The sequence below is a fragment of the Protopterus annectens genome, chromosome 4.part0 (assembly GCF_019279795.1).
Source record: "Protopterus annectens isolate FY-2018-M chromosome 4.part0, PAN1.0, whole genome shotgun sequence".
Lineage (NCBI taxonomy): Eukaryota > Metazoa > Chordata > Ceratodontiformes > Protopteridae > Protopterus > Protopterus annectens.
In genome coordinates this window covers 1,407,627,921-1,407,655,371 of record NC_056733.1, presented here as the reverse complement: position 1 = coordinate 1,407,655,371, position 27,451 = coordinate 1,407,627,921, and the positions used below count along the sequence as shown (strand labels likewise).

The following is a 27,451-nucleotide window of genomic DNA, read 5'->3' as shown; positions in this document are numbered from 1 at the left end:
TGGGTCAGGAACCTATCCCTCCAGCATGTTTTATTTATTGTGATGACAAGGTTTAGATCCCTGGAGCGTGTGGCTCTGAGGGATTGGGATTTCTTAAAGTGTAGCATGTCCAACAGCTCTGGGTTTGACATGGCCTTGTATGTTAAGCAAAGATCGCCTCTGAGTAGACGATATGCAACAGAGTATAGATGGGAGTTTTTTAAGGCGGTCAGCATAGGGCATCTGCTTTAGGCCTGTGATTCTTTTAGTGAGGTATTTTTGTGGCCTTTCCAGTTGTTGCAGATGTCTTAAGAGGTACATACCAAACGGGGCATTGTATTCTATAATGGGTCTAATGAGGGATGAGTACAGTGGGACAATGACCTCCTTTTTCTGGATGGAAAGCCCTTAGTGATGAGGTGTGCCACACAGAAGGATTTCCTGACTGTTGTGGTGATGTGGTTATTGAAGGTGAGACCACTGTCCACCTGTGTCCCTAAGTCTCTTATCAAACTTTCAGTGTTTAGTGTACTGCCACCTATATGGTAATTCATGGATACATGTTTTTTCCCAAAGGGGATAACTATACATTTCTTGGCATTGAGCTTGAGCCCATGGCTCTTGCACCAAGCATCTGTTTCTGTAAAGCCCTTTTGCAGAGTATCCACATCATTTGGGGATTCAATAATGGCTCCCAGTTTGCAGTCATCTGCAAACTTTGTTATCCAGAGTCCCTAAGTGTTGGCCTGTACTTCAGAGAAGTAGATGCCAAACAAGAGCAGTCCCAGGACTGAACCCTGAGGTACTCCACTTGTCACTTGTCTGGAGCTGGATTTGGAGTTGGCTACTTTTACAGTGTGGGTTCTGTCAGTAAGCCAGTTAGCAACCCATTGGGTGACGTAGGGATTAATGCCCAACTTAATAAGTTTATCTATGATTCCAGAGTGGGGGATGGTGTCAAAGGCCTTGGCATGGTCTAGATAGGCTGTGTGGACCACCTTACCCTTGTCCATGGCTCTGGAGACTAATTCGAAGAAGTCAGTCAAGTTCAGGAGACAAGATTGGCCCTTCACGAACCCAAACTGGGTGGGGTCCAGTGTTTGAAGGTTGCCAATTTCTTTGTTTATGATAATACGCTCCATGGCCTTGCAGATAAGGCTTGTCAGACTGATGGGACGGCAGTTTCCGGGATCCAAGGCAGATCCCCCCTTGTGGAGTGGGATAACTGTAGCTGTGCGCCACTCAGTGGGCACGAAACCTGAGGTGAGGCTATGATTAAACATGACACTTAGGTGAGGTGCCAGTTCATATTGTAGTTCATGTAGTACACAGCCCGGGATGTCATCTGGTCCCATGAATGCTGTATTCTTAGCTTTGGAGAGTGCGTTTTTTACCTGTGTGGCCATTATTACCGGAATTTGGCAATCTTCCGGTATTGAGATGGGCCATTTAGGGAGTGAGAGGGGGGTGAAGTTGGCACTGAATAGATCTGCCAGGATATTGGCAATATCCTTGGGATCAGTATACTTAATGCCATTCTGTTTTAGCTCAGAGCAGATCTGAACATTGCCATTTAGATTCTTGACATAGCTATAGAATGCCTTGTTGTTGTCTTTGGAATCTTTGGCAATTTCATTTTCGTAACTATCTTTGGAGGATTTTATGAAGGATCTCAGTTTCTTACTGAGGCTGGTAAGGAAGTTTTTTGCATCCTGGGATTTTCCTCTTTTCTGCAACAGTTTCTTCCTTTTGTTGTAAAGTTTGTTTATGGCAGCGGGACCACCAGATTGGCTTCTTTTTTTTGGATGAGAGCATCTTGGTTCTATTTGGGATGGCACGATTTATGCATGAGTGGATGTGCTCGTACAGTGCCTTAGTGTAGGATTCATCAGTTGAACTTTCAGCTCCCGTCTGCATGGGTGTCATGACGTTTGTCACTTCTGACTTGAGTAGCATGAAGTTGGCTTTGGAGAAGTTTTTTATGGAGATTTCCTTACTGGGGGGTGGGGGTGGGATGTGGATGTTAAGGGTGATTAGCTTATGGTCAGACGTGACTAACGAGAGGGTGATCATAGGTGTGGAGCATCGATTTCCCATGTTGGTAATGACCAGGTCTAGGATATTGGAGCCCCTGGTGGGACTATGGATTAGTTGATCCAGGGCGTTGGAATTTATGAATTCCAAGAACCGTTGGGCAAAGGTGTTGGTACATGAGTAGCTTTCCCAGTTAATGGCAGGGTAGTTAAAATCACCCAGTATTAGGGTGTTTGGTTCTATCTTAATATTTTACAGTATGTTTAGAAAGGTGTAGTGAGAATTTTGGGGTATGGTGGGGGATCTGTAGCAAGCTACAATTTGGATTGCAGTCTTACCTAGTGTTAGTTGCACCTGGAGAATTTCAGACGCATTGTGTTGGGCAACTAGCCTGGTGGTGTGAATATCCTTGGTGAATATTGACACTCCTCCACCTTTAGTGTTTCAGTCCTGCTTTGGTGGCCGAAAAGTGTGGTAAGAGTTGTAGCCTGGTATTGCAGGGGTGCTCTCTGGAGCCTTGAACCAGGTCTCAGTTACTGCACATATATCGATGTTCTCCATTTTTAGGAGTGCCTCGAGAGAGTGCATTTTGAGGTTTAGACTTCTAGCATTGAGTAGCATTACCTTTAGATTTTGCATGCTTGTACCTGTTACGGTGGTGGTTTTGTTCTTTGAACTTTGCCTAAAAAAGGCACTATAGGAGTGGCAAGAGCCTTAGCCAGTAATCTGAATCTCAGAGGCGACAGGTGCAGACCATCTCTGGCAAAGCATTGTGGTCTGTCAATCATGTCATCCCAGACAGACAGATACTGGATCCCCTTTGAATGCCACCAGAAGCTTAGCCAATTGTTGAAGTCAATCATTTTGTCCTTATATTGTGGTGTCATTCTGGGCGAAAGCAGGATGCTACTCAGGGCTAGGGTCATACCTGCCTGGACCACATGATCCGAGAGCTCTTCCATGTCTCTTTTCATGTAGTCCAGGGAGATACGTCTCAAGTCATTCACTCCAACATGGACAATGACAGAGTCATATTTGTACTTGTTGTGGAGTGACTTGAGTGCATGCGTTATGTGGCAGATCCTGGCACCCGACAGGCAGCTGACTGTAATTTTCTCCTTGTTCAACCTGGTGAGAGGGACATCAGTGTGCCGGACTATAGAGCCACCTATGACTAAAGTGTTAGGTACATTGTCTTGCCTTAGGGGCTGTTGCTGGGTGGCACACAGGTGTTACTATGTGACACTTTGGTTGTGATTGGAGTTTGTTTGTGTTTTAGCTTCAGAGGTCCTTGTTGCTTGGGCAGGTTACAGTTAAGGGCCTCTGCATATGTGGATTTAGTGTTGCTATATGTGAGTGTTGGTGGTGTGGGTTTAGAAGGGCTATGTGTTGCTTGAGGTGTAGTGTGGGTGTTAACCTTCTCCTCTTGACTGTCTAGCACAATCTTGGGTGGAGAGAGCTTTGCTTCCATTTTGGCTATGTAAGTGCATCTCTCACAGGTTGTAGTGTTGGGTGGCAGGAGGAGAGGGTTATCTGTGCACATGAGGCAATTGCTGTATTGCCCCAGTATGCCCAGATTCACCATGTGGACAGGAGAAATCACCGGAAGCTGACCCTTGGACATGCCTGGTTTGATGCTTTTTTTTTTTTTGTTGTTTGTAAAGTACAGGAGGTGTTTTCCCTTACCTTAGCAAGGTACTTTGCAATTATAGGCTGTTTAGTGCCTACTATTAATTTCTCCTTATTAACAAGGAGAATTTTCAGAAAATTTGCTATGTTCCCGCACGATTGATGTTGTTATTGTTTGTGAAACATGGTTAAAGAACAATGACTGGAAACCAGTTCTGTCAGGTATAAATGTTTTTACTGTTACAGACATTCTAACAAAAAATCAGGTGGAGGTATTATGATAGGGATTAAAGATAGTTATGAGACCTGTGATTATTACATGTTCAATGTTAACACCAATACTATAGACTGTAGCTGTGACAATAAAGACAACCCTGGAACATATAACAGTTGCTGGAGTGTATAGACCACCAAAGTCAAGTGCAGATGACCTAGAGGAATTCATACATTTCTTGCATGAAACACAGAAAGAAAGAATAATGTTAGCTGGGGACTTATGTTTACCAGAAACAGGCTGGAATATTATTGATTCAACAACATTAGTAAGGAAATTATTTACAACATATATTCAAGAACGACAATTGCTTCATATTGTAAAAATACCTACCAGGGGACGGAACATACTAGACATTGTTTGTGTTTCTAAATAAATTACTGTTACTTCAATTCGAGTTTTACCATCATTGATGTGCAGTGATCATGGAGTTATAAAGGTAAATAGGTTGCTAGATAATTCTGCCAATCTGAAATCTAAACCAATGCACAAAAGGTTAATTACGGATTATATGGAAGCAAAGCAATCACTGTGCAAAACTAACTGGATTGAGGAGTTCAGTGGAAAACTGCAGATAGAATGTGAAAAGTTTTGAAAGAGAAATTGTTTGAGTGCAAAATATCAAAAAAAATGTTTAACATCAGGATCTAGGCATACAACATAAGGGGGATACATTTCCATAAGAACAAGATATCTAATTAAGGTGAGAGACAAAAAATATAAGAAATGGAAGAGAGGTTGAACTACAACTTTGAAAACTGAAATAAACAAGCTGGACAAGTAGATTAAGCATAGTGTAAGACAAGATCAAGAACAATTTGAAGAAAATTTATATAAAGATATTGAGCATAACAGGAAACCTTTTTATAGATACATAAGATGTGGAAGAAATAAAGGCATACAATTTGATAAACTGTGTGCAGGCTCTAAAATGTATTCTTAGACACAACAGATTATAAACATATTTACAAAATCTTAGGCAAAACAGTTTGGTTCCACAAAGGGGAGATAAATTATCCTAGTGATATCCAGGTAACCTCAGATACTGGAATCAAATTAAATTATATGGAAAAATAACTGTGCAAACTGGATCCAAAAAAGCACAGGGAGGAGACAGAATTAATAACAATGACCTAAAAACACTTCAGCAAGAACTTATGGTACTATTATATCTATTATTATTACTGGGTCATATAAATATGGGGAGATCCCTCAAGACTGGAGACATGGGCTTATTAAACCTGTCTTTAAGGGAAAGTGGAGTCGTACCAACTCAGAGTCATATAGACCATTAAGTCTACTTTGACATTGTGGAAAAGTAATGGAGAAGGTAATATTGGATACGTTATTGCCAGAATTGGATAGGTTGGGACTTGAAACCATATAACAGCATGCATATGTTGAATATAGATCTATTACCACCTGTAACGTGATATTGTATAACAATACAATGACAGCTATGAATGAAAAATTGTGCTGTGATGTAATTTGTATATATATTTTTAACTTCAGCATTGGACAGGGCCATACACAAAACACTGATCAATAAATTAGAATAAGTAGGTATTGATGTACTCTTGATAAGATGGAAAGCTGCTTGGCTTGCTTTGCTTGGCTCTGTCATTGTCCATGTTGGAGTGAATGACTTGAGACGTACCTCTCTGGACTACATGAAAAGAGACATGGAAGAGCTGTTGGACCATGTGGCCCAGGCAGATATGACCCTAGCCCTGAGTAGCATCCTGCCTTCGCCCAGAATGATACCACAATATAAGGACAAAATGATTGACTTCAACAATTGGCTAAGCTTCTGGTGGCATTCAAAGGGGATCCAGTATCTGTCTGCCTGGGATGACATGATCGACAGACCATGATGCTTTGCCAGAGATGGTCTGCACCTGTCACCCCTGGGATTCAGGTTACTAGCTAAGGCTCTTGCCACCCCTATAGTGCCTTTTTTAGGCAAAGTTCAAATGACAAAACCACCACTGTAACAGGTACATGCATGCAAAATCTGAAGGTAATGCTACTCAATGCTAGAAGTCTAAACCTCAAAATGCACTCTCTCAAGGCACTCCTAAAAGTGGAGAACATTGATATCTGTGCAGTAACTAAGACCTGGTTCAAGGCTCCAGAGATCACCCCTGCAATACCAGGCTACAACTCTTACCACACTTTTCGGCCACCAAACCAGGATCCAAACACTAAAGGTGGAGGAGTGTCCATATTCACCAAGGATATTCACACCTCCAGGTTAGTTGCCCAACACAATGCATCTGAAATTCTCCAGGTGCAACTAACACTAGGTAAGACTGCAATCCAAATTGTAGCTTGCTACAGATCCCCCACCGTGCCCCAAGATTCTCACTACACATTTCTAAACATACTGGAAAATATTAATATACAACCAAACACCCTAATACTGGGTGATTTCAACTACCCTGCCATTAATTTATTTATTTTTATTTATTTAACATTTGTTGACCGGGAAAGTCCGACTAGGTTCCACAGAGCCTGTTTTCAGCGGAGGCCCGGGGAGAAATGCTCCAGAAACTGGGAAAACTACTCGATTACCAACACCTTTGCCCAACGGTTCTTGGAATTCATAAATTCCAATGCCCTGGATCAACTAATCCATAGTCCAACCAGGGGCTCCGATACCCTAGACCTGGTCATTACCAAAATGGGAAATCGATGCTCCACACCTATGGTCACCCCCTCGTTGGTCAGGTCAGACCATAAGCTAATCACCCTTAACATCAACATCCCAACCCCAGTAAGGAAACCTCCATAAAAAACTTCTCCAAAGCCAATTTCATGCTACTCAAGTCAGAAGTTACAAACTTCATGACACCCATGCAGATGGGAACTGAAAGTTCGACTGCTGAGTCCTACACTAAGGCACTGTACGAGCACATCCACTCATTCATGAATCGTGCCATCCAAATAGAACCAAGATGCTCTCCTCCAAAAAAAGGAAGCCAATCTGGTGGTCCCCTGCCATAAACAAACTTTACAACAAAAGGAAGAAACTGTTGCAGAAAAGAGGAAAATCCCAGGATGCAAAAAACTCCCTTACCATCCTCAGTAATATGCTGAGATCCCTCATAAAATCCTCCAAAGCTAGTTACGAAAATAAAATTGCCAAAGATTCCAAAGACAACCACAATGCATTCTATAACTATGTCAAGAATCTAAATGGCAATGCTCAGATCTGCTTTGAGCTACAACAGAATGGCATTAAATATACTGATCCCAAGGATATTGCCGATATCCTGGCAGATCGATTCAGTCCCATCTTCACCCCCTCTCACCCCCTAAATGGCCCATCTCAATAACGGAAGATTGCCAAATTCCGGTAATAACGGCCACACAGGTAAAAAAACACACTCTCCAAAGCTAAGAATACAGCATCCATTGGACCAGATGACATCCCGGGCTGTGTACTACATGAACTACAAAATGAACTAGCACCTCACCTAAGTGTCATATTTAATCATACCCTCACCACAGGCTTCATGCCCACTGAGTGGCGCACAGCTACAGTTATCCCACTCCACAAGGGGGGATCTACCTTGAATTCTGGGAACTACCGCCCCATCAGTCTGACGAGCCTGATCTGCAAGGCCATGGAATATATTATCATGGAACTTATAAACAAAGACACTGGCAACCTTAAAACACTGGACCCTACCCAGTTTGGGTTCATGAAGGACCGATCCTGTCTCCTGAACCCGATTGACTTCTTAGAATTAGTCTCCAGAGCCGTGGATGAGGTTAAGGCAGTCCACACAGCCTATCTGGATCTCGCCAAGGCCATTGACACCATCCCCCACTCTGGAATCATCGATAAACTTACTAAGCTGGGCATTAATCCTTACATCACTCGATGGGTTGCCAACTGGCTTACTGATAGAACCCACAATGTAAAAGTAGCTGACTCCAAATCCAGCTCCAGACAAGTGACAAGTGGAGTACCTCAGGGTTCAGTCCTGGGAACTCTCTTGTTTGGCATCTACTTATCTGAAGTACAGGCCAACACTAAGGGACTCTGGCTAACAAAGTTCGTAGATGACTGCAAACTGGGAGCCATTATTGAATTTCCAAATGATGTGGATACTCTACAAAAGGGCCTTATAGAAACAGATGCTTGGTGCCAGAGCCATGGGCTCAAGCTCATTGCCAAGAAATGTATAGTTATCCCCTTTGGGAAAAACATGTATCCATGAATTATCACATAGGTGGCAGTACACTAAACACCGAAAGTGTGATAAGAGACTTAGGGACACAGGTGGACAGTGGTCTCAACTTCAATAACCACATCGCCACAACAGTCAGGAAATCCTTCTATGTGGCACACCTCATCACTAAGAGATTTTCATCCAGAAAAAAGGAGGTCATTGTCCCACTGTACTCATCCCTCATTAGACCCATTATAGAATACAACGCCCCATTTGGTATGTACCTCTCAAGACATCTGCAACAACTGGAAAGGCCACAGAAATACCTCACTAAAAGAATCACAGGCCTAAAGCAGATGCCCTATGCTGACCACCTTATAAAACTCCAGCTATACTCTGTCGCATATCGTCTACTCTGAGGCGATCTCTGCTTACCATACTAGGCCATGTCAAACCCAGAGCTGTTGGACATGCTACACTTAAAAAAATCCCAATCCCTCATAGCCACACGCTCCAGTGATCTAAACCTTGTCATCACAATAAACAAAACATGCTGGGGGGATAGGTTCCTGACCCAGAGACTCCCCAGACTCTTGAATAGACTGCACATACATGTCAAGCAGAGTGTCTCCTTGGCCCTCTTCAAAAGGAACCTTGATGATTGGATGGGAGAAAGGAAATCCACCCCAGGGATCACGTCAGTCACCCTGCTAGACAGGGATCCAGGGAAGTAAATAGTGGGGGAAGAAATAGCCAGAGAATTGTTATGGCTAGGCTTGTATAGGCCATAGGTCTGATAGCCTAGTACCAACCTATGAACCTTACAAAAAGGACATGGCAAGTATGATACAGCAACTGGACAGGTGAAATCCTTGGTTTTACAGTCAGGTTGTCCCACAGGGCTCTGTCCTAGGCCCTTACTTGTTCAGATTGTATCTTTCAGATCTAACTTTTTCATCAGAGGTATTCTACAGTCTATAAGCAGATGACCTGAAATTGGGTAAACTGATTACATGTGTTACAGATAAGGCATTGACCATTTGGGCACATGAGAGTAATATGATGATAAATACATCAAAAGCTAAGCATATGAGATTTGGGAGACATAAATTGAAAGGTGAATATTTAATACAGCACATAGTGATTGAAACTGTAGATTCATTTAAGTACCTGGGTATACGGGTACTTCCTAGATCCAGCTATGAGTTTTTCTAATCATATCAACCGATTGATTAATGATAGTTATAGAACTATAGGTTGTATAAAAAGATTTATAAAGTCTAGGAAATCAAAATGTTGATGTCATTGTTTGTTAGTTACATTAAACCCAAACCTGAGTATGGAATAACAATATGGAAACCCTATAACAGAACAAGCATGAGTAAACTGGAAAGATTACAGCAGAAATATACCAAGGGCATCCATGGATGTGAAAATTTAAGTTATTATGAAAGACTAAAATATCTTTCATAATAACTTAAATTTTTGCATCCTATTATGAAAGACTAAAATATAGAGGCTGCGGTGGTGCAATGGTTAGTGTTGTTGCCTCACAGCAAGAGGTTCTCCCATTCGATTAATAGGTTCGTAGGTAGGTACTAGGCTATTGGCCCTAGGGCCAATACAAGCCTAGCCAAAGGTACCCTGGCTTTCGCCACCCAAGAAAATCATTTTCCTGTGCCACTGTCGAGCAGAGCCACAGAAGTGATCCCCGGGGTGAATTTCCTATCTCCCATCCAATCATCAAGATTTTTCTTGAACAGTGCTAATGAGGAGCTTTGTTTGATATAGATAGGTAGTTTGTTCCAGAGTATGGGAAGTCTCTGGGACAGGAATCTATCCCTCCAGCATGTTCTGTTTATTGTGGTGATGAGGTTTAGGTCCCTAGAGCGTGTAGCTCATAGGGATTGGGATTTCTTTAAGTGGAGCATGTCTAAAAGCTCTGGGTTTGACATAGCTTTGTGTGTTAGGCAGAGATCGCCTCTGAGTAGGTGATATGCAATGGAGTAAAGCTGCAGTTTTTTGAGACGGTCTGCATAGGGCATCTCTTTGAGGCCAGTAATCCTCTTTGTGATGTATTTCTGTGGCCTTTCCAGTTGTTGTAGATGTCTTGTGAGGTACATACCAAAAGGGGCATTGTACTCTATAATGGGTCTAATGAGTGACAAGTAGAGGGGAACAATGACCTCTTTTTTCCTGGATGAGAAACCTTTTGTGATGAGGTGTGCCACATAGAAGGATTTACTGACTACTGTGGCGATGTGATTACCAAAGGAGAGACTACTGTCCACCTGTGTCCCAAGGTCTCTTATCACACTTTCGGTGTTAAGTAGACTACCACCTATGTGGTAGTTCATGGGTACTGCATTTTTACCAAAAGGAATGACAATGCACTTTTTGGCATTGAGCTTGAGGCCATGGCTTTGACACCAGGCATCTGTCTCAGCAAGGCCGTTTTGTAGGATGTCCACATCTTTTGGAGTTTTGATTATGGCTCCTAGTTTGCAGCTATCTGCGAACTTCGTTAACCAAAGACCTTCTGTGTTGGCCTGTACTTCAGAGAAGTAGATACCAAACAGGAGAGGACCCAGGACTGAACCCTGTGGTACTCCACTTGTCACTGGTCTGAAGTTGGATTTAGAGTCTGCTACTTTCACAGTGTGGGTTCTGTCAGTGAGACAGTTGGCAACCCATCTTGTGACTTAGGGATTTATACATAGTTTACTGAGTTTATCTATAATTCCAGAGTGGGGGATGGTGTCAAAAGCCTTGGCGAGATCTAGATAGGCTGTGTGAACCACCTTACCCTCATCTACGACTTTGGTGACTGCTTCAAAGAAGTCTATCAGGATTAGGAGACATGATCTGTCTTTTACAAACCTGAACTGGGTGGGGTCCTGAGTTTGGAGATTATCAATGTCATTGTTTATAAGTTCCATGATGATACACTCCATAGCCTTGCAGACCAGGCTCGTTAGGCTAATGGGGTGGTAGTTTCCGTGGACTGTGGTGGCTCCCCCTTTGTGGAGTGGGATAACTGTCGCTGTGCACCATTCAGTGGGCACATAGCCTGAGGTGAGGCTATGATTGAACATGGTACTTAAGTGGGGTGCCAGTTCGTTCTGTAGTTCATGTAGAACACAGCCTGGGATGTCGTCAGGTCCCATGGATGCTGTGTTCTTGGCTTTGGATAGTGTGTTTTTACCTGTGCAGCTGTGATTACAGGAACTTTGCATTCTTCTGGTATAGAGATGGGCCCTTTAGGGGATGACAGAGGGGTAAAGTTAGCACTGAACCTATCTGCCAGGATGTTGGCAATATCCGTTGGTTCTGTATATTTAGTGCCATTGTGCTGTAACTCAGAGCAGATCTGAGTGTTGCCACTGAGATTCTTGACATAGCTATAGAATGCTTTGTGGTTGTCTTTGGAGTCAGTGGCAATTTTGTTTTCATAACTAGCTTTGGAGGATTTTATGAGGGATCTCAGCTTCTTACTGAAGCTGACCAGGGAGTTTCTCCAATCATGGGATTTTACTCTTTTTTGCAACAGTTTCTTTCTTCTGTTGTAGAGTTTGTTTATGGCAGGGGACCACCAGATTGGCTTCCTTTTTTGGAGGATAGCATCTTGGTTCTGTTAGGGATTGCACGATCCATGCACTCATGTAAGTGCTTATAAAGTGCATTTGTGTAGGATTCAGCAGTCATACCTCTATTGTCCGTCAGCATGGGTGTCATGAAGTTTGCCACTTCTGTCTTAAGAAGCGTAAAGTTGGCTTTGGAGAAATTTTTTACTGTGGTTTTCCTAATGGGGGGTGGGGAGGGATATGGATGTCTAGGGTGATTAGCTTATGGTCGGATCTGACCAACGAGGAATTGACCTCTGGTGTGGAGCACTGGTTGCCCATGTAGGTAATAACCAGGTCTAGGATATTGCTGCCCCTGATGGGAGTGTGGATAAGTTGATCCATGGCATTGGAATTTATGAATTCCAGAAAACGTTGAGCACAAGAGTTGGTACATGAGTAGTTTTCCCAGTTAATGGTAGGGTAGTTGAAATCACCCATTATTAGGGTGTTAGGTTGTACCCTAATATTTTCCAGTGTATTAAGAAATGAGGAGTGGGAATCCTGGGGCATGGTGGGGGATCTGTAGCAAGCTACAATTTGGATTGCGGTCTTGCCCATAGTTAGTTGGACTTGAATAATCTCGGATGCATTATGCTGAGCAACTAGCCTGGAGGTGTGGATATCCTTAATGAATATGGTGTTTCGGTCCATATTAGGTGGCTGGAAGGTGTGGTATGAATTATAGCCTGGTAATGCAGGGGTACTCTCTGAAGCCTTGAACCAGGTCTCTGTCACTGCACAGATGTCTATGTTCTCCATTTTAAGGAGTGCCTCGAGAGAGTGCATTTTGAGGTTTAAACTTCTAGCATTGAGTAGCAATACCCTCAGATTCTTCTTGCCTGTACCTGTTAGGGTGGTGAATTTGTCATTTGAACCTTGCCTAAAAAAGGCACTATAGGGGTGGCTAGAGCCTTAGCCAGTATCTGGAATCCCAGGGGCGACAGGTGCAGGCCATCTCTAGCAAAGCATCGTGGCTTGTTGATCATGTCATCCCAGGCAGACAGATACTGGATCCCCTTAGAATGACACCAGAAGCTTAGCCAATTGTTGAAGTCAATCATTTTGTCGTTGTACTGTGGTATCATTCTGGGTGATGGCAGGATGCTACTCAGGGCTAGGATCATACCTGCCTGGGCTACAAGATCGGACAGCTCCTCCATGTCCCTTTTCATGTAGTCCAAGGAGGTACATCTCAGGTCATTCACACCAACATGGACAATGACAGAGTCATATTTGTACTTTTTGTGGAGTGACCTGAGTGCATGTGTTATGTGGCGGATCCTGGCACCCGACAGGCAGCTGACAGTAACTTTCTCCTTGTTTAGTCTGGTGAGTTGAACATCAGTGTGCCTGACTATAGAGTCACCTATGACTAGAGTGTTGGGTATGTTGTTATGGGCTGTGGTTGAGTGGCACACTGAGTTTGTGGGCTATGTGTCATTTGGGTTTTGTTGGGGGGTGGAAGTTGCTTGTGTTTCTGCTTTGGAGGTCCCTGTTGCTTGGGCAGGTTTTTACTGACAGCCTCCACGAATGTAGGTGTGTGTTTTGTGTTTCTATGTGTGTGTTTTGGTGGTGTAGGTTTTGAGGGACTATGTGCTGAGTGTGGTGTGGTGCAAGTGTTTACCTTCTCCTCTTGACTGTCTAGTCCAGTCTTGGGTGAAGAGAGCTTTGATACCAGTTTGGCTATATAAGTGCATCTCTCACAAGTTGTAGTGTTGGGTGGTAGGAGGAGAGAGTTGTCTGTGTACATGAGGCAATTACTGCATTGCCCCAAGATGCCCAGATTCATCAGGTAGACAGGAGAAAACACTGGGGGATGACCCTTAGACATGCCTGGATAGGTGCTTATTTGTTAAGTACTAGAAACTGTTTTCCTCTAGACAGTGAGGAAAGTTGAGTGCTGTAGTAATTTATAGCTTATTTAGCGCTTACAATAAGTTCTGAACAAGTGCTGAAACAAAAAAATGGCTAATTCTAAGAAACAAAATTAAGCTAGAAGGCTTCCCTCCAACACAGAAAGGATTGGGCCCTAGAAGCCTACAAATAGTCCTGGACACAGCAAATCTATATCCAGGCAGGAGTACCCACAGGAAAGGCAGGAAACAAGCTTAGAAAAATTTATTTTTTTTTTTGTTAGTGGAAAAAGAGAAAGGAGTAGCAGAAACTAAGCTGACTGGCCTTCTCAAATGTTCTCCCTGTACTGGGTAGAATGAGGTAATGACACTAGACTGGGAGGAGGGTCCCAGATCAAATTTACACTAGGGGTGGGCAACTGCAAAGCCACCAACTATAAAAACTATAAAAACACTATACCAACAGGTAGGGAGGGTGAAAAACAAACTGCAGAAATGTTTCTCATAGCTGAAAAGCAGAAGTGACCCTTTAAATAAAAGTTTTAAACAGCTAAAGGAGCCTCTAGAAAAAAGAATTTAACTGCAATAAGTTATCAGAAACAAACAACCCAACAGATGCTTAATAAAAGTGGACAATTTTCAGTTAATACCTCACACACAGTGAAACTAACTAGAAAAATACACAGTACACAAAGTGCTATAAATAACAAAGAAATAAAGAACAAAATAAACAAAAAACAGGATACTTAATGTTTTATATTATAGCTCCGAGTTTGCTCAGTGTCCTTCCTTCGATTAGCTCAGTGTGAAATGGCAGAACACTCACAACTGAACTTCTTAGGTAACAGAAAGTTGAAACCTGAGACAGCTTTTAAGAAAGAAATCTCTAAAGAACCAATGAGGTGCTTAGTCTAAGCTGTAGTCCAGGTGACCTCAGTCAGCCAATGACCTCAATCAATTATCTCTCACTGAAATGCCTGATGGCTTTGGCTAAACCAACATGTCCCTCAATATGTGCTCAGACACACAGCCTCCACAAACACTAGGCCCAAATACAAGCCTGAATATGGAAATGCTACAAATATCCCCACTACTTAGAAACAAACTGCAGAAATGTTTCTCACAGCTGAAAAGTAGCAGTGAGCCTTTAAATGAAAGTTTTAAACAGCTAAAGGAGCCTCTAGAAAAAAAGAGTTTAACTGCAACAAGTTATCAGAAACAAGCAACCCAATGGATGCTTAATAAAAGTGGATAATTTCCAGTTAATACCTCACACACAGTGAAACTAGCTAGAAAAATACACAGTACACAAAGTGCTATAAATAACAAAGAAATAAAGAACAAAATAAACAAAAACAGGATACTTAATGTTATATATTATAGCTCCGAGTTTGCTCAGTGTCCTTCCTTCGATTAGCTCAGTGTGAAATGGCAGAACACTCACAACTGAATTTCTTAGGTAACAGAAAGTTGAAACCTGAGACAGCTTTTAAGAAAGAAATCTCAAAAGAACCAGTGAGGTGCTTAGTCTAAGCTGTAGTCCAGGTGACCTCAGTCAGCCAATGACCTCAAACAATTCTCTCTCACTGAAATGCCTGATGGCTTTGGCTAAACCAAGATGTCCCTGAATATGTGCTCAGACACACAGCCTCCACAAACACTAGGCCCAAATACAAGCCTGAATATGGAAATGCTACAAATATCCCCACTACATAGAAACAAACTGCAGAAATGTTTCTCATAGCTGAAAAGCAGCAGTGAACCTTTAAATGAAAGTTTTAAACAACTAAAGGAGCCTCTAGAAAAAAGAGTTTAACTGCAACAAGTTATCAGAAACAAACAACCCAACAGATGCTTAATAAAAGTGGACAATTTCCAGTTAAAACCTCACACACAGTGAAACTAGCTAGAAAAATACACAGTACACAAAGTTCTATAAATAACAAAGAAATAAAGAACAAAATAAACGGTTGGAGTGCCTTCTGTGTGGAGTCTGCATGTCCTCCCTGCAGTTGAGTGACATTAAAGACATGCCGGTAGGTGCGTGCGTGAATGGCTGTGCCTTCTTTGAAGGTTGGGCATCGTGCTGGCAACTCAGCACTGTAAAAATCCACTGCCAATCATTAGCAGACTGGAGTTCCACTGTGGTGACCCCTAACTGGGAAAATCTGAAAGACAAAGACAAAGAAAGATGAAAGACTAAAATATCCGAACTTGTACAGTGTCTCTTACAGATACCTAAGTAGAGATCTTATTCAGGTATATAGGGCATTTAAAGACAACTACTTATTTGAATGTTTGGGGTTATTAAAAAGTACTAGAGATTCATCAGACAACCTAAATAGAAGATTCTATAGGTTTGTACTAATTGGTTTTCTGACAGAGTAGCTGACGCATGGAACAGATTACCAAATTACATTAAAATAAGTACTAGTTTAAATGTTTTTAAGAACAGCCTGGACACTTATTATGGGAACAAGTGTTTTGGTATTTGGTAAACTAGAAAGGCATTAATGCTCATGCTTGAAACATTTCTATGTATCTATGTATGTACCAGTATTTTGTATGGAGGTGGCATGATGTGTCAGAACGTAATGGAGGCTTTAATTCAGTGAGTGTACATTGTAGTATCAGAGTCATGGCCAGGAAATAGAATGGGAAATAGTGGGGAGATAGATTTAGTGCACCCAAAAGTTGTGGAGACAATGATGCTGTTATACAGAAAAGACTGGGAAAAGATGTGAGTGAAGTTGGAGTAAAGCTAATACCAGATTAGTTGGGGCTGGACAATGCCATCAGAGTTAAATAGTGATACAGTATCTGTAAAAGAAGTAGCAGCAACTTGCAGAAACTGTAAGCGATGACTAGCAATTTGGCTTAGATACAAAAGCAGCAGACAGTTTTAAATACAACGACTCAGTAGTATAGCAAAAGACTATATCCAGTACAGTGAATCAGTAGCACAAAACAGTAAGTACAAATGCAGCAAAATCAGCAGAATGGTAAGCTACTAGGAATCTTGAAAATTGGTAGCATAGAAAGGTAACTCTAGTGCAGCCAAAACATGAGAATGGCAAGACACAAATTCACGGAAGGTAGCAGCAACAATTTGTGATATACAGAATTTAATTCTTGACATATGAAATATGATATATATGACTTGCAGGGGCAAAGAGTTTTATGTCTGAGGAATGTCTAAACTTCTAAATGCAAGAGAAAAAACAATTACCCATGTAATGCAAGAAGCGGAATAGTGAACCATGAGCATCTTTTATTTCTGTTATTCAATACTGTTTCACTCTTTCAGTTATCTGTCATTTGCTTCTTTAATTTATCTGCATGAAGGACTGGTACAATTCTACAATAAATTATTATTATTATTATTATTATTAAATATATATATCGTGTGTGTGTGTATGACACACTTGTAATTACTAACCCATTCTTTTTGTACTAATGCTTTTTCATATATTTTTGTTCAAAAGGCCATTCCTTTATTTGCTGTCTTCAAAATCTTATTCATTTAATTTTAGTAAGCCTTTTCCTTAACAGCAACGGTTGTTGTAAATTTTTGAACTACATAAACTCTTTAAAGACCTTTAGTAAATTATCACTTAAGACATAGGCAAACGCACATTAAAAGAAAAGAAAACAAACCATATTAATGTCATCAATCCAAAATTACATAATTTGCTCAATTCCTGCCTTCTCTTAAACCTCACTCCACTTCCTTCTGAACATTAGTCTGCATGTATTATTCCCACAATTGCCATTTACATCTATGTAATTTGCTTCTTCCCGTCCCTAAATATCCCTCTTCCAGTTCTTTTATCTCTTTTCAATATTCAATACTTCAAGTACAGTTGCTGTAGACTTTGATTTCCATTTTCTTGTAATTGCTTTTTTTGTCATCCAACATATTTAAACTTAAAAATGGGCCTCGGAGATGAACCATTTACACAGGTAACCTGTAAATGGTTCTTCTCCCAGGTCCATGCTTATACTTATCAAGGGTATCAGAACTTGTCAGAGATTTGGGATGCATGGTTAGGCTTAAAAAGGCCCTTGTGGTTGTTAGCCTAGTAAACACATATGAACGAGGCCTTACTATGTCTAGACAATTCACATCCTGTGTCCCAGCTCAAAAGAATTATTTCCTTACTTGCAGCCATTTTCTTACCCAGTATTTCTGACAGAGTTCTCTGTAGGTCATTTTTGAAATCTCTCAATTCATTACACTCCCAGAATATCTGTTTTCTATCACATCTCCAACATTTGCTGCCTATCTGAGGAAAAATTATTTGAAGTTTGCTTGGGGTATAAAAATATCTATGCAAACACTTCCAGGCAAAAATCCTAAACCTTCTGGACTTTGCTGTATACTTGGGAGCCATACAGATGTCCTGCAGTGCCTACACTCTTGTGCATGGGTGACAGTAATCAGATTATTGTATACTGGATTGTGATAAATCAAAGATTTTCATCCGTATGTCCTTTGTGCTTCTCCAACTGAGCTGAACCTCAGAAATGGTCTGCCTGCATCACTGAGCTATACTTGTTTAAAATGAAACAGATGTGTGCGTGTGTCTATCTAACTATCTATCTGTATGTGTGCGTGTGTGTGTGCTTATAATTATATATTCCATTGCCTGTCAACTAGTCATCAAACCATTAAGTTTATCACAGTATTCCTTGATCCCAGATACTTGTGTAGGGAGCGTTTTCATTATCACATGTTGCACTGTGATTGGGTAGACTGACATCAGTATGCTAACAGACTATGGCAAATTTCATAGTAACATAATTTGAAAGCAGTAAATGATAGTATTGCCCTCTGTTTACAAATCAACTATTTATTAGAAACTGCACTTACTATTTGAGAAAACAAGAGAGCTTCAAATTGCTAATGCCTTCATTTACCTTAGCCGCCACCTGAAAATACATTTTGAAAATTTGCTCATAGAGTCTGGAATGTTTTGACACAAATATGCAAAATAATGACAGTCTTAACTTGCAGATAGATAAACATTCAGCCATCCTTGGGATCCTGGTTAAGCAGTATCTACAACTAATCTACTCCACACGTATATACCATTAGAGCACTAGTATTTGTGGCTTTGACATTTATTTGCATATCAGAGCTCATTCCATGATGACCAATATTATTTTGGAAATCCTTAAATATTTATTGTATTAGACATGCTGGTGGATTATTGTCATCACTATCAACATGATAATTATTTTTTTTTCTGGAAAACTACTGAGCAAATAACTATGTGTATACCAATGCAGCTACTGTGTATTTATATAATTTGTTCTTTTTCATGTATGTGGTGTTATATCACATCTTCATATCAGTTACAAAGCCATTTCCACTTTGCCGGTACCCATCTTAGGCTTTGCTACCTTTTTTAACAAGTGCCAGGCCAGTTATACTGGTGTTTTCTTTATGAATACCCTCTAGCTGTCTATATCCTTTTTAAACACAGTGTGTCACTCTGATGATCTTGAGAGGAAGTATATTTCAGAGAAGGGGTAGTCAATGCCATGACAAAGCTATCTCTGCTCCTTGTCTTATTTATCTGTTGGAGTAGATATACATATCTGGCCATTCTGTCAGCTGAACTGTTTGATTTATGGACGTGTAAGAGTTCTTGGACTACTGAATCCCTTATATTCCTATAAACAAGGTACATTATTTATTTAACATTTATTGACTGGGAAAGTCTGACTTGGAACAAGACAATTTTCAGTGGAGGCCTGCAGAAAAATGCTCCAGATGCATGTCTTTGGATTGGAATGTGGAAGTAAAATGGAGTACCTGGAGAAAACTCACGTGAATGCAAGGAGGACATGCAGACTCTGTGCAGAAAGCACTCCAGCTGAGAATTGAACCAGAGAACCTCTTGCTTTGAGCTAACAACATTAACTGCTGCACCAGTGCACCACCTAGTAGAGAGAGACTCCCTGTAAGGAATCCATACGACAGAGAGTATAGACATAAATCCTCTATTTTTTCATGTTAATTCAGGTATTTAAAACCCACAGTCTTTTTAGTTACAAAATTCTGGGGTCTTTCTAATTGCTTGATATGATTTGTAAGATACAGCCAAAAGGAGGTGTTACAATTAATGATAGGTCTAATCATTGTAGAGTACAAGAATATGAGGACATCTATTGATCTGGAAGAAAACATTATGCTATGAGTTGTGCAAGGTAAAAGGATTTCATGACCACAATTGCAACCTGATGGTGAAAAGTGAGAGAATTACCCACTGAGGTCTCTAGGTGTCTCACTACCTTTTCATTTTGAAGAGGTGTGCTGCCTATACTACAAGCTGCAGCTAGGGGTTGTTTATCAAATGTTATAATGATTCCCTTTGTGGAAGCCCATTTTTGGTACTATTTATAAGTGTAAGGTCCTGAGGGAGTGCCTGTATGTCTGAAAGGAACTTGACAATGAATCCCGGCTAACAATCATTTGCAGATTTTTTTAATCTAAGATCCTCATTTGATAAATGAAAATCTGAAAAGTAGATACTGAATAGCAGAGATCTCAGCACAGATCCTGAGAAACTCCACTGGTCTCCTTTATGCTCCCAGAGGATACACACCTCCTACTCTTACTGTGTGAATCCTGTCGCCAAGACAATTGGCTATCCACCTCACCACATAAAGGTCAAATTCACATTCCTTCAGCTTATTTATGATACTTACATATGGTATGGTATGCCTTGGTGAGGTCAAGGTAAACTGTGTGGACAGCTTGACCACAGTCAATGGCCTTAGTAACCCTCTGAACGAAGCTCACATGATTCCTTTGTTCAGGCTCCACCACTGACAAAGCCAAACTTCTGGAGGTCGAGTATGATATGAGTTTTGGTATCACAGTTTATTAGGTCAGTTATGATATGTTCTATGGCCTTGTGTGTAAGGTTTATTAAGCTGACGTGCTTGTTGTTGTCATTTAGCTTAAGCAATGATGGAAAATGTCCAGGTTATAGGGCCATTTCATTCACCTGATTAAGAAAGAAAAAAATAGTATAGAGTATCCAGCAGTGTATTCCACATCCATAAAAGTTCTGTGATTGTTTTCCTCTAGCCTTCCTTTATATCAGTAGTTAGATAACCATATTTTGACTCCATATAATTGTGCACTAAGAAACCACCCAGTAATGAATCTTATCAATAAGGCCTGATTTACTTGGGAAGCTCCTAGCAGCAAAACTGAATCTGAACTGTTTCTAAACCTACAACAACCATGCAGAATAAATACAATACCTGCTAGCGTCCTCTTGCCTAACTATAAAGCAAACTGACATGGACTTACAACCCAAACATTTTGGGAAGACCTGCTTTATTTCAGTAGGCCATTGTGCAAACTTCCTCTGTAACAGCTCCTACCTGCCTAATAAATTCAAATAATTAATTTTCCAAGCAAGTATATGCAGCCACTTATCCTTTGAAAATTGACAAAATCCATCATCTAATTCTCACATCACTTTACAAGCTAACTGCAGGGTCACTCCAGTCTTCCACTGCCAGTTTATTCTATGCTTTTATTTCTATTCTATTCAATTCATTTCATGATGGTACATAAGCACTTAGAAAACTATCTACATCTGTGAACTGTAATCCTTATATCCTACCCACTTTCTTCCACTGTAAGTCAGCTCCATTTATAGCAAGTCACCCTCCTACATCTTTAACATGTCTATTACCACAGATACAATTTAAACATGTTATTTATTCTTCAACCAAGGTTTATCCGCCTTTCATCTTGCAGGACTTATGCTCCATCTTTAATCTCTGTCCAGTCACAAAAAGATTCAAAAATAATTCATGAGCAGCTAAATGACTTTTTAGCAAATATGACCTTGACTAACACTGGCAGTGGACAATTGAGAAAAGGCTTAGGACTATCAGGAGGATGGGGAAGACTGGGCTGAGACACCAGCTGTGTTCACCAAATGGGCTCCAATTTTGTCAAGATAGGGACAGCACTGCTTAATTACTATTTGTTTGGAAAGGGACATCTCAGAAATCATACTTTTAAGCTAATGGAAGGGGGAGGAAAAATGACAAAAGCAGAAACTAGGTGGGTGGGAGTCCTGTGGCAGTACACATGGTAAATGAGATGCAGAATATAGCGCAGGAAGAAGCAGTAGCTTGGATCATGGCTACAGGTAGTCCTACTCTGCAATGCAAATAGTTTATGTAAAGCAGTGATGTAGGAGAACAGTGTGGACACTGATATCACTGAAACGGACCAATGACAAAAGTGGGTAGGACGATGACAGATAATGGAAAGATGGGAGTGGAGTAGCAGCTTATAAAAGGAAGCCATCAGGGTCATCATTTGAAATGTCAGGACCCTCTACAGTGAGTCCCAAAACATGGAGACTGAATGGAGGAAAGAGTGAAATTGGATATACCAAATCTGAGATGCCATTTCTGTGAATATCCATTTTCTCCAATGTGCCCCCCCCCCCCCCCCGGGAAAACAAAGTTTTAAGGAGAAGTGTAATTTTCAAGGTTTGTTCTTCTCTACGTTTTGGCTTTTTGAGTACAGACATTTAATTAGGGAGCCAGATGTCAAACAAGATGTCAAAGAGGAGAAAGAACACCCAACCAGGAATGGAACAAGGGCACATCCAGGATTAGAAGCTAAGTAAAGTGCCCGGGCAGTTAAAGTAGGGGTAGGGAGAAGAGCTTCTGGAGTGAAACAAGTGTCATTTACTAGATACAGGAGTGTGGACAACTGAATGGGAGAATAAGAGTAAGATAGGAGAGAGCAATACTCATGGACATGAACACTAATTTTACATTTTTCTGGGAAAAATACTGGTAAATCCCAAATGTGAACTGTCTGAGTACTGGTGAGTACTGGAAAAGATGTGGAATTTTCAATGAATTTGGCATTTGATAGGACAAGCTGTATTTCTACTAATGTTTATCATTTACAATACTAACAGCTTGCTGTAGTGAGTATTGTGTGCCTGTAATCTGTTACAAATAAAATTTTAATGAGATCATGGTAGTGACTGGAAATTATGCTAAAAAATTCACCGGTATAACATCCTGAATTTCATCTCATGGAAAGGGTATTTCTTTTTTTTTTTTTTTTTGGAAATGCTAAATCAGTGTCCCTGCTTGTGAAGGATCTTAGTTTGAGCTAAATACTGTAAGATTCTGAGTTCTACTGTAGAGAGCAAACAGGAGTGATTTATGTCATGGACAATGGGCCTCACCTAACTGATGCAGGACTCTCTCAGAAAGGAGATAATTCTGGTTATGGTCCTAACCAATGCAGTGTGTCAGGAACGCCCAGGTTAAGCAATGTAGAGGGTGTCAAGAAAGTCTATGAATAATCACATCACATTTGATTGAATTGTGATTATTCAAAACTAAAACATCTAAAACCTTAGGTGACTAGCCAAAACAACTACACTCCCGAAGTTGTAAAGCACATACACATTGTTTTGCATGAGGAAAGCCTCATCTGCACCCCCTGATATAGGGACAAGCCCCTGCACCTCTGAAGAGTAGGTATGACAACTCTAAGACTGCATAAACTTGAAGTCGGTAGAAAGAAAGAGGAAACTACAACACGTACCTTCTCTCTGTCTTCTCCAAGTTTTATCACTGGCAATGTTTTGGTTCAATTTTCTGAGCGTCAGTCCTCTATGCAGTGATAAACATTAGGGCATCCATGTAAAGGGTGTCCCTGTTAAGGTACTTTTGAGACAGTGGTGATCATATCACTGTGTGGTTTCCTGTAGGAGAAAGATTAGGAATGCAAAGACAAAGACAATGGTGTGGAGGTTTGCAAGAGTGAGTTATGCTTTACTGTTAGTCATAGAGTCATACTTTAGTACTAGGCTAACTGCCCTTGCGAGCCATTTTAAGCCTAGCCAATTATCCCTTATGAGACTCAAACCCTGCACCTTGTGTTTGTAAGACAAACACCTTAACCATTAGGCTGCCCTCCCAACCCAATGGTCAAGGGTGAATTAGGACAATGGGAGGAATAACTAAGCTATGGGAAATGGTCATAGACGGGTTACTCATAGCAAGGCACAAGGAAACAGTAAAAAAAAGGAAGCAAGAAGAGAAGACGGTCAGTGTGACTACAAAGTAATGTGAGACTAGCAATCAGAGAAAAATCTAGAGACAGCAAGAGGTGGGAAGGAGTGTAAGGAGTAGTGGAGGAAGCACTTTACAAGGGATATGGCAAAAAGACAATGAAGCTGGTAAGGGCAGTAGACACTAAAGTTGAAAGGGGATTAATAGAATGGATTAATAAAGGAGACAATGGCTTTTTAGGTAATAGACAAAGAGAAAGACAGAAGGGTGGACAAAACTGGTCAGACCAAACAAACAAGGGAAGGTGATCATAGAAGACAGGCTAAAAACAGCAATACTGAATGAATACTTTGATTCATTCTTCAAAAATGGGAAGCAACGGGTGGGTGCTATATTGTACAGGAGGCATGTCAGACTGGAGACAGGAAGAACAGTGGACAGACACCAGGACTGAATGAGAGGAGGTTCAGAAGGTGCTGTCTAACCTTATAAAGGGTAAAGCAAAAGGACCAGCTAAGCCACTTCCCAAAGTTCTCAGAAATGTGGGAGGTGTTGGCAGACCCCACCCAACAGATATCTTCAACAAATCAGTGGCTAATGCAGATGTGCCATATGGCTAGAATACTGTAAGTATAGTACCCTTCCCAAGAGAGAAGATGAAAAAATTCAGGGAACTGTAGGCTTATTAGCTTAACACTGGCAGTGAAGTCATTGAGAGCATATTGAGGGGAAGCCTGACAGCCTTTCAAGAGGACAGAAATCTCCAAGACAGCAACCAGCATGGGTGCATGGTTGGGGGTGAGGTGGGCTGGTCAGCTAGCTTGCTGGAATAGAAATGGTAGCCTAGTTTATACTTCTGTCCCCACTGATTAATATTAAAGTATTTTTTTCTGAGAACTTCATAATAAAATGATGAGCAATAGTAGAAAAACTGATATAGCAGAGAGTTCACTATTACAGCAGTTTAAACAGCCTCACATATATGATTAAAGGCTTATATTGCTTGAACAATTTTACCCTATAATACAAGAAATGGAGGTCTTTCACAAGTCTGGCTTTGCCTCTCAACTGATGGCTAGTGCAGTGTAAACAAGAATAAAGTAAATTACCATTATAGCAAACAAAAAACAAAATTTGATTTTGAAAGAAGTAGAAAGAATGAGCAACAATGAGACGCAAATCGAAGTACTACAAAGCAAAGTAGATGGCTTAGAGAAAAGGTCACACCAATGTGGCTTATAGTTAGCTCAATGTGGTTCCAGGCAAAAGTGAAAGCTTTGCCCATAACAATAAGCCGGTGTAGAGAGGACATGGGATGAGGCTGCTTAACCCTTTGACAGTAACTCTTGTCATGCCACATGAAGGAGTGTTGACATTTCTTTGTGCTTTAGATTACATAATTTGTACGAGCCTGTTATTCATAGACTACATGTTTGGGCTTATACTGCACTATGTACTGCTATCAGGGACCAGGAAATGTGTTGTCTCCCACATCAGCCTCAGTTGTACAGGTTGTTTGATATGGGGCACAAACACTTTACACTGTGTGAGCTAACAGTTGTATTAGCAATTACCATAAAGTGATTTATAAAGTTCTTAAATTCACTACAAACAATCTGTTTACCGTTTATGCATTAATTATGGTTTATTTTGAACATGGAGAAATGTTTGAGTATAATATAATGTTTTATGGTGAACTCCAACCCCTTCCTTCACCCCTTCCTTGATGAAGAAGCACAGAAACAGGGAAGCACCCATAAAATCATAAGTATGTGTCAGGGGCTTCATTCACAGTGGAGGTGTAAAATGCTACATAACCTGGGGATTGTTGTCCAACCATGCAACACTGCTGGAGTGTCATAAACAAGTGTTATACAATCCTGTCTCACCCTTTTACTATATTCGTGTTGGTGTTCCTTAATAAGTACTGTTTGCAAAATCTGCTGCATGTATTTATTTCATCACATTTAAAAAGCTCATTAATTAAAGTGAACAATAAAGCACATATGAAATACATGCTTTTGGTGAATTTTATAACATTTTCATCTGTTGAATAACAAGCTCATGCATTTTAGAAACAGACGTCCGTTGGCAGGTATTCAATTAATACTGACTCTGCACCTTACTGTCTCTTCCCAACAAAGAAGTGCACATGTCCCTTCATGTACAGTGCCACAGCTGAAGTGAAGCAGCTGCTTCTGTGCTCCCCTTATATTGTATACATTCATGATCACAGCTCTGTTGACATTATCACATCACTGATACTAGTGATACTGCAGGCTGATGATGCAATGGCTGAAGAGCAGTAAACTGAACTCCAGAAATATGAATTTAAAGGGGGTACTCAGATTTTCATGGCACACTGTTATTTTCAGTTTAAAGTTTGCATTTTCCAGTAAATACTGGACAGAAGTAAAATTAACAGCTCCCCAGGGCTCCTCTGCAGTCATCTGCTCCATCTTCTCCAGCACCTGTCTGACTTAGCCCTTCAGTGCAGGGTCATGCATATGTGGAACCCCCGTGTCAGCAGTCTGGGGAAGTATATGGAGAAGAGATCAGAGCATCTAAGTATAACACCATCCTAACAGCTGTCATTCTTTTAGGATTCTGTTTAAAATTAATGTAAGAGTTTTAGTAATCCAGTGAGTGGCAAACGAAATGAAGGCGAAAGGGAGCTCATCCATGAAAACTGATCCATATTTCTTCACCTTTTAAGTAGTTGCAGCACTAGCCTAGGAGTTGCAGGTCTGACGTTGGACTGACATGCTGTGGGAGAGTTTGCTGTGCAAAGAAACAGTTTGTTGTTCGTTAGAATGTAAAGCAATTTAAAAGCTTTTACCTTGGAGAGTAGGATAACACTTTTGTTTTTAATCCTTCATAAATGATCAACACTTGTGCATTGTTCTACATGCATTTTTAATATGTTCATCACTTAAATGACTCTAATTTTTTCCAAGCAGTTTCTCTGTCAGATTGTAGTTCCACAGATTATTGTTGATTCATGGAATCTTATTTTTCTTTACTTTAGTGATTGTGGCTGGAACAAGAGTGTCGATTAGGATCTCATGAAGGTATTTCCTGGCATTATTGATGGGCGGGACATGGATTTGAAATAACCAAGCAATCTGATTAAACATTTTCTGAAGTTGATCTCTGTTTTCTTTATGCGTGTATTTTTGATTGTTTTTCTTATCTGGGGCAAACTTTTGCCACATATAGAATGTGCTGGTCCAATAGTCCATATTCTGAAATTGGTTTGAGTGTTTAGTGTATCCAACCTAGTGTATGTTTGGTGCCAACCTTGCTGTGCACTCTTGCTAGGTCATTTAAAATCTGCATGAAGTCTGCAGATGGAGAGATGTTTGAATTTCTCTTTCTGTCATGATATATTGAAGTATGTTAGAGGTAAGAGTTATTTTGTAGTGTGTTAATGAAAACATGATGTGATGCCATGGGTGAGTGTATAGCGTTTGTGTTTGGATACAGACAATACTTGGGGTATGCCAGTCTTTTTTGTGCTTTTGGTGATTTTTATAACATTTACTCTGTTGAATATCAAGTTCATACATTTTGCAAACAAATGTCCTTAGGCAGGTATTCATTTAGTGCACATTCTTTTAGTGCTTTGATATTGGACAACAAGTAGTCTTGCTTGCAGAACAGCTGCTATAAACCTATCAAAACTGCCTGCCTGTTTTCCTTTTATATCTTTTCTACAGCTATTGAATCTGGGGATGCTGAATTCACCATCTTCAATGTTTTGGTTTCATGACTCAATCACACGATATA

The 27,451-nt window shown here is 40.6% G+C and overlaps 1 long non-coding RNA gene across 1 annotated transcript in view; it reads left to right on the top strand.

The window, feature by feature from the left end:
- LOC122800182 overlaps positions 1 to 26,786 on the top strand; it is a 131,945-nt gene extending 105,159 nt beyond the window's left edge. Inside the window, exon 3 of the long non-coding RNA XR_006364546.1 lies at positions 26,691 to 26,786. This is a non-coding gene — a long non-coding RNA (uncharacterized LOC122800182). The remainder of the gene's footprint in view (positions 1 to 26,690) is intronic.
- Positions 26,787 to 27,451: the final 665 nt, after the last annotated feature.